Source organism: Magnolia sinica, chromosome 15 (assembly GCF_029962835.1).
Source record: "Magnolia sinica isolate HGM2019 chromosome 15, MsV1, whole genome shotgun sequence".
In the NCBI taxonomy this organism is placed as follows: Eukaryota; Viridiplantae; Streptophyta; class Magnoliopsida; order Magnoliales; family Magnoliaceae; genus Magnolia; species Magnolia sinica.
The window spans coordinates 37723823-37732300 of NC_080587.1; positions in this window are offsets into that span (position 1 = coordinate 37723823).

Consider the following 8478-nt stretch of genomic DNA (forward strand, 5'->3'; position numbering starts at 1 on the left):
GCTCACAGAATTTTTGATCGTCGAATCCGGTGCCGATAGCCTTCGTAGTACCCCATTCTCAGCTCCCAGCGCCCATACGCCAGGTTTCGATCCTGAGATCCTACAAGGAGGATTTTCAGTGTGATTTTTTTTTTTTGTAAATAAAGGAGCATAACCACAAGTGTACCCAAATCACAAAGGCAACATCATCATCACATATCCATTAATATAAATAGTTGATTACAATGCCGAAGGGGAAATACATATATTGATAATCAAAACTCCAGAAGAAAGTTGCATGCTCCAAGCTCAAGGTTGCAGCGACTTAACGCCACCTGCACGCATCTATCATGTATAAGCATATAGAAAGCTTAGAGGGTGGTGTAAGTGTGTGCGCAAGGTAAGTGCCAAGCACAAAAATATCAAAGCAGAAATACTAGCAAATTTATAAGTCATACAATATCGAAGTATGCAATGCAGATCGACTATGCAAATGCAGAGTCATAGAGAGCCAAATATCAGATGTCGAGGATGCAATGCAATATACAATTCTTGACAAATCATGATTACCATCAGCCTCATTTAGGCCATATAAATGCAGAAACATAACAATACAAATGCCATATGCCGCAGATGTAATACAATATGCAGATCCTAGTGAGTCTATAATACCATCAACCTTATTCAGGATATGTAATACAGAAGCATAGTAAACTAAATGCTATGTGCTGAGGATGCATTGTAATATGCAGTGCGAATGAAATGACCAAGCGAAAATGTGAAGTCGGGATGATAGTACGTAGTATCGCAAGCTGCGGGGTTCATCATAAGGGACTTCTATCCAAACTGGCCCATACCTGATTTGGATAGTTGGACACAATATGGTAAACTCCTGATCTCAGGTTAGTCGTGTACCTAACCAAAATCATGGCCATTGTGAGGGTACACATAATGATCTAATTGCGCACCATCAGCCAGAGTGGATAGTGAATGAATAAATGAATGAAATGCTGAGTACGCAACTCCTACTCAGTAAGTCTGCATATCAGTACCGTACATCTCTGGGATCATCACCAGGGTCTAGTACACTTCACACTGGCCGCCGCCTCCCTAGCTGCACAACCAAGTGAGTGAAAGAGACCTCACTACCCGCCTGACCAGTAGTCTGCTAATACTTACCCGGCTCATCAATAGTGGACCCGTTTTCGAGCTGGTCAAACTCAGCCTAGCATACAACCCCCTCACTTGGGTGGATAAGGCCACACCCCCTTCCAATCGACCATGACACAGTAGGAGACACGACTTAATGGTATACAGCTCTCATGCGCTCATGTATCCACTCGGTCTAGACGTTGGAGTGTCTTCTGGCCACGGAGGTTTAGGGACTTTCACCCACAGACAACTAATGTGCCCAGATGCTCGAACCAAACATTTTTGATGTCCCATATGACCATTCACGATATGCTTGTGGAGGCCACAACCCTGATGTCGCTAGGGTGAATAGTGGTCATGTCACAAAAATGCGAGATGCATGAGTCATACTATCCAGTCATGCATCAAACCTATGCGTACCGCCCGCTCATGTGGGCCACTCCGTCTCATAAGGAGTCCCATAATAAACCAGCCCAATGACACATGCTATGATCAGTCACTCCTCATAACAAGCATACATATACATGTATCACGATGTAATAAAGTACACAGGCATGATTATCTGATAAGGTGGACAACAATAATCCACAATCGACCTTCACTGACATGTCACATACCCAGAGTATAAACTAAACAACATGCTCCTTCTACAACTATAGGAGTCCATGCGGCATGTTCCACGTTATACTACATTAACCTTCCAAGGTACTGATATATCATATATTCTAAGATGGGGTCCATTGGAAGGACATCAGATCTTGCCCATACATTGAGATAGGCTTTATATGTTGGATATACTAAACCTGATACTATATATTCTCCCATCTACAGCAAGGGGGGGGGGGGTGACGGTGATGTACTGATGTCAAGGATGGGCCTCACACCCGTCCTAAGAAGGTAGATGACGTGGGTGATACATATATAACTCGTGGCCCTAACAATCGATTACAAAGGTAGGATACATCCTACGGGGTAAGTCAAGTGGGTATACAACAAGTGGGCCTTCTCACTATCTTTATCATATAATGACTGGGCTTTTCTATGAGGCCCGATATGAATACAAGGCAGGCCTTGGTAGGATTCACACATCCAGGATTGTGTGCCTTCATAAACTGATGGGTTAGCCCGCGTATTATCTAAGTGGGCCTCAGGTTTGGGTCACTAAGCTCAGGTAAACACGTGTATCTAGGTGGACCTCATTAACCATGGAAGGCTCAGTATGAATACAAAGAGGGCTCCAAGGCTTGGGTAGTCCTGCAAGATATGGTGAGAGGCATTATTGTCAGTGGGGCCCAATGGTTTGGGGTAGCCCAACAAGGGAAGGTGGATATCATAAGGGCCCAACGGTTTGAGATAGTCTAATCATGGTAAGGTATATCTGCCACCCATGGAGGACCTGAGTGAAGGGAGGAAGAACGGGGAATGGGCCTAACAATGGGCCCTAGGGAGATTTACTAGTGCGGTTCACTTGGGATTACATCTGACTCATGATGGGGCCCTTGGCCCTCAGACTAGTTGGGAAGGTGGATGGATAGCGTGTGTAGAACACATATGTCAAGGTGGGCAGTCCAAAGCCTAGAAAGTGAAGGAACAGTGTGCATATAACACACACAATATGGTGGGCCGCACAAGGCAGCCCCGCGGTTTAAAACGGATGAACTATGTGCATATAATACACCCATGAAGGTGGGCTTCAAGGTTTGGTCAATCCTACTAGCATCAATGGGGGCCCAATAATTTGGGATAACCTAAAAAAGTGAGATGGATCATACTTGTACTAGTGGGGGCCCATCAATTTGGGTTGGCCCACAATAAGGGGAGATAAGAATGGGCCTAACAATGGGCCTTAGGGAAGATTACAAGGTGGGCATTTAGCCACCATTGCTGTTACAATATGGACATTTAACCATCATTACTCCCATGGCATGGCCCATAAAATCTATCTCATGCTGGGGGCCCATGGGCCTTATAGTAACTAGGAGATAGATGTACATCATGAACATTGTTATACTCATCATGGTGGGCTCACATATCACAATTAGGCCTCATATATACAATCCAATGGGCCACACATCATAATGGGCCTCACACAAGGGCCTCATAGACATCCCATTGGGCTGCACACAAAGGCATCATATTCATCATAATGGGCCTCACCAAATGGGCCATATATTCATCATATTGGGCCTCACACAAGGCCCATGGATTAGGCACAAGGGATGGGTAGTGTGTGTATCACATACAACATAGTGGGCCTGATGGGGCAGCTCATATAGTCCAGGAAAATGAGTGTGCAACATGAATATAGAACACACACATCATTGTGGGCCTGCATGATGGGCCTTGTACGTCCAGCAGGTGCGCCCTGTAGGATCAGTGTCACACCCCAAACTCAGAAACCAGGCTCACAGAATTTCCAATCGCCGAATTCGGCGTCGACAGCCTCCGTAGTGCCCCATTCTTGGCTCTTGGCACCCATATGTCAGATTCCGATCCTGGGATCCTACAAGGAGGATTTTCAATATGATTTTTTATTATTATAATGGAGCATAACTATAAGCATAATCAAGTCACAAAACAATATCACCACATATCCATTATATCAAAAACTTTGAGTACAATGCGGAAAGAGAAATATAAATATAGATATCGGACTCCAAAAGCTCAGCTACACGCTCTTGCCTCAGTGCTGCTGCTAAGATCCAATGTCACATTCACGCAACGGTTGTGCATAAGCTTACAAAAAACTTATAGGGTAGTGTAAGTATGTGTGCAAGGCAAGTGCCAAGTATGCAATATCAGAGTAATGCGGAAATATGCTGGTAAGTCCATGAATACTATTAGCGGTACCAAGGCTATATGATGCAAGACATGAATGCTATCGGCCATAGTAAGGCCATGCGATGCAAGGCATGAATGCTGTCAGCCATACCAAGGCCATGTGATGCGAGGCTTACGTAGCCAAATGTTATATGCAAGATGTGACGCAAGCATGCCGGTTCTCATCTGAATTCACATAACAATATAGCTCATCTCTGAAATATCACCGGGGTCTAATACACTCCACACCGACTGCCGCCTCCGTAGCCGCACAACCCAGCGAGTGGAAGATACCATACTGTCCGCCTAACCAGTAGTCTGCCAATACCTACCTGGCTTGTCGATAACGGACCCATTTGTAAGCTGGTCAAACTCAGCTTAGCTTACAGCCCCCTCACTTGGGTGGATAAGGCCACACCCCTTCCAACTAACAACGACACAGTGGGAGATGCAGCCTACTAGTATTTGACACTCGTACGCTCACGTATCCACTTGGTCTAGACGTTGGAGCATCTCCTGGTACCAAAAAGGTTCTATAACTTTCACTCAAGGACATCCTATGTGCTCACAGTGCTAGAGCGAATATTTTCGATATCTAATCTGGCCATCCATGATGTGCCTATGGAGGCCATGGCCCTGATGTCGCTAGGGCATATAGTGATCATGTCACACAAATGTGAGATGTATGAATCACACTGTCTAGTCATGCAACAATCCTGTCCGTACTGCGCCCTTATGTGGGCAACTCCTATCAGTGAGTACCATAAACAATCTGCCCAATGGCATATGCTATGATCAGTCACTCCTCATATCAAGCATACATATGATGTGTATGGGCATGAATCATGGAGTTATACTAAGCATGTTATATGGTGATGAACTATCTTCATAACGAAGATAGGCTTAGACGGCCTACACACAACAAGTATGGGCCTAACAATAGGCCTTAGGGAGAGTTACAATGCGGACATTTAACCATCATTGCTCCCAAGGCATGGCCTGCCATAAACATTATTACATACATCATGGTGGAATCACACATCGCAATGGACCTCATATATATCACATTCGGCCTCACACAAAGGCCTCAATACGTCTCATTGGGCCTCACTCATGGTACTTATATACATCACATTGGCTCTTAACCATGGGCCTCGAATACATCACAATGGGCCTCATATACATCAAGTGGGCCATATCACATGGGCCGCACCAAAGGGCCTCATATACATCAAGTGCGCCACATCACATGGGCCACACTAATGGGCCTCATATACATCAAGTGGGCCGCATCCATGGGCCACACCAATGGGCCTCATATACATCAAGTCGGGCCCACCGTTCTAGGTGAACTATCTACACCATACATCTATTTTTAGAGATAATTTTAGAGTATTTCCCAAAAAATGAATCATATCGGAAGGTCATTTGAACCATACCACAAATGGCAGTGGAGATAATGATTTTCACTGTTAAAAATTCACAGGGCCCACATAACATTTATTTTCCATCCAATCTGTTCATAAGGTCACAAAGACCTAGTTTAAGAGGGAAAACAAATATCAATTTGATCCAGAACTTCTGTGGTACCAAAAAGGATTTCAATGGTAGCCGTTCAACTCTCCACAATTTTCTGCAATGTGGTCCACCTGATAGATCTGCCTCATTTTTAGTCTCAGGTCTTGAGACGAGCTTGCCAATTGGATGGATGGTTTCACATACATCAGCGGGCCCCACAAAACTGCTGATGTCATGGGGCCCACTGATGGACGGTATAGATGAAGCACATACATCATGCGGTGGGTCCCATAAAATTTGCTGATGATAAATATAACACCTGTATTGCTGGTGGGATGCTGACCCACCAGCAGATGGATGGTTAGGATATAAAACATACCTCATGGTGTGGCCCACCGTCCAGTTATTTGGATGGTGTGGACCATCACATACATCACAGTGGGCTCCATCTAAATGGACGGACGGCGTGGATGGAATCCACGATCAGGTGGGTCCCACGTAGGGCCCATCCTATATATATAATATTTATATTATTATAATATATATATAAAGATCATCTGGATCACATCATATATATTATTATTATTTTTAATTAAAAACATGCCAACGTCCAGTCCAGGCCCTGGACGGCTTGGACAACATGGCTGGTCCACGGATGGACGGGTTGGATGCGTCATGCATCAAGGTGGGGTCCATGTCGGTGTGTCCACCTGATGAATCAAGTTGATATTTGTGTTTCCCCATCATCCAGACCTTCCAAAGGGGCAGCAAGATGGCTGGAAAATGGGGAAAGAAATGGGAACGAGAGAGGGAACTTGAAAGCAGAAAAATCAGGGAAGAGAGAGAGAGAGAGAGAGAGAGAGAGAGAGAGAGAGAGAGAGAGAGAGAGAGAGAGAGAGACGCGTGTGATGGGAGGGACCTCGGCACCATGGGCCCTACCTTCCATGCATTATAACATACATCAAGTGGGTCTCATTACATGTGGGCCCACCAATCAAAATTAACGATGGAGATCCCTTCTCCACCAAAATGCAAGGTCTAGATGACCCTTTTAAACTAGGAAAGTAAACATCATGATGGGGACTAAGGAGAATGGCCCCATCATGGGATGAACATATGAATCATGGTGGGCCATCGGCCACACTTAGGGTCCAAAGTGAGATCCGTACTATCAATCGGTAGGCCCCACTTGGCCATCATCAAAAATAAAATCTAAACCTATAAGAATACCCACCGTTAGATCTTCTTGGTCTAATGGAATGCCAAGCTCCTTGGCTCTCTCTTTGATGGAGGTTGATGAGGATTGAAGGGCTCGGATGGAAAATATTGGGGTAGGAAGTGGGCCACACTTGGCTCTTCTCTCCTTAGTCTTTTTCTCTCTTAGTTGCTAGGAAAAATGGTAGAGAATGAGTGAAAGATGGGAGATGTAAGGAGAGAGGGATGGGTGTGTAAGAGGGATGGGATGAGAGGTATGATGGTGTAAGGAGAGATGACATGAGGGTTGACTTATGGGGGGTGAGGTGGCATGGGGTATGAGTTGCTTGTCTTTGTTGGTAAGAAAGGGATTGGAGAGGCATGGGTTGTGTACTTGACTTGTGATTGATTGATTGATGTGATGGGTTGTAGAGATTCTCTCAGAATTCGTAATGCGCGGCATTTCTTCAGAAAATACACTGTCCCACAACTCCTGGCCTGGGTATCACATCGGTACGCAAGACACAGTGTTGGAACCTCAGCAACAGCGCAGTTGCAATGGTACAAGTTTCGGGTCGAATTGACTCAAATTTACAGGATGCAACTTAGGGTCGTGCGCAAATGCTGATTACAGGTCAAGGGTTGCCAAAATGCAACAGGGAGGATCGCGGGAGTCTACGAAATGGTATGGACTAGGATACGGGTCTTACAATCAGCAGGTGGCCCTACACGTCCAGCAAACGGACGGATGGCGTGGGTAGAAACATACATCTTGGGAGGTTCCACCGTCTAACAGGCTGGACGGTGTGGACATACAACACATAACATGGGTGGGGCCGACGTCCTAGCAGGTGGACGGATGACCTGGATATACAATACATACACTCAAGGTAGGCCCCACCCTACACGTGCCACACGTGTAGGGTGGGCCCCACTGTTTAACGGACGGTCTGGGTATAACATATACCTCATGATCAACCCATAACTTATTGACGTCGTTACAGCAGCTCTATAGCTGCTATAAGGTACACCGGCCAATTCGTTTCCATAGAGGTGGGTCCCACCATAACGTTTATTTTCCAACCCATCTGTTTATAAGGTCACAAAGTCCTGAAGTAAGAGGAAAAACAAATTTCATATTGATTCAAAACTTCTATGACCCAAAAAGGGTTTCAATGGTAGACGTTTAATCCCATGCTGCTTTTTGTAGTGTGGACCACCTGAGTTCCGTGTACAACTGATTTTTGGGGAAACACCATTTTTAAAGGGGACCCATCAAGTGCACGGTGTAGATGTTCTGCATACATCACGGTGGGGCTTGTGGTGGGGCCCACTGTCCCTGCCCATTCTAAGCAGTAGGACGCTACTTGCTGCAGCATCCTTTGGATGTTGGCAGTAATAGCGTCCAGAGCTTTTTTTTATTTTTTTTATTTGCAGTTTTTCATCCTGGGGTCCACATCAGGAGGATCCACTCCGCCGGTTGGGTTCTTCGGCTCGTGATGGGTCTAATAAGCCCAATATTTAACATTTTTTGGCATACAGAAACATCACAGCGGCCCCTAACAGTTTATCACTATTAAAACAGTCTATTTGATGATGTGGCCTACCAGAGATTTGGATTGGTTTCATTTTTTGGTTGAACGCCTAAAATGAGCTGGGAAGTTGGATGGACGGTGTGGATACAATACATACATCAGGTGAGGGTCCACGTCCAGTGGACTGGACGGCGTGGATGAATCACTTACATCAGTGGGTTCCACCGTCCATGACTGGACGGTCGATGGTGTGGATATTCACATACATCACGTGGGCTCC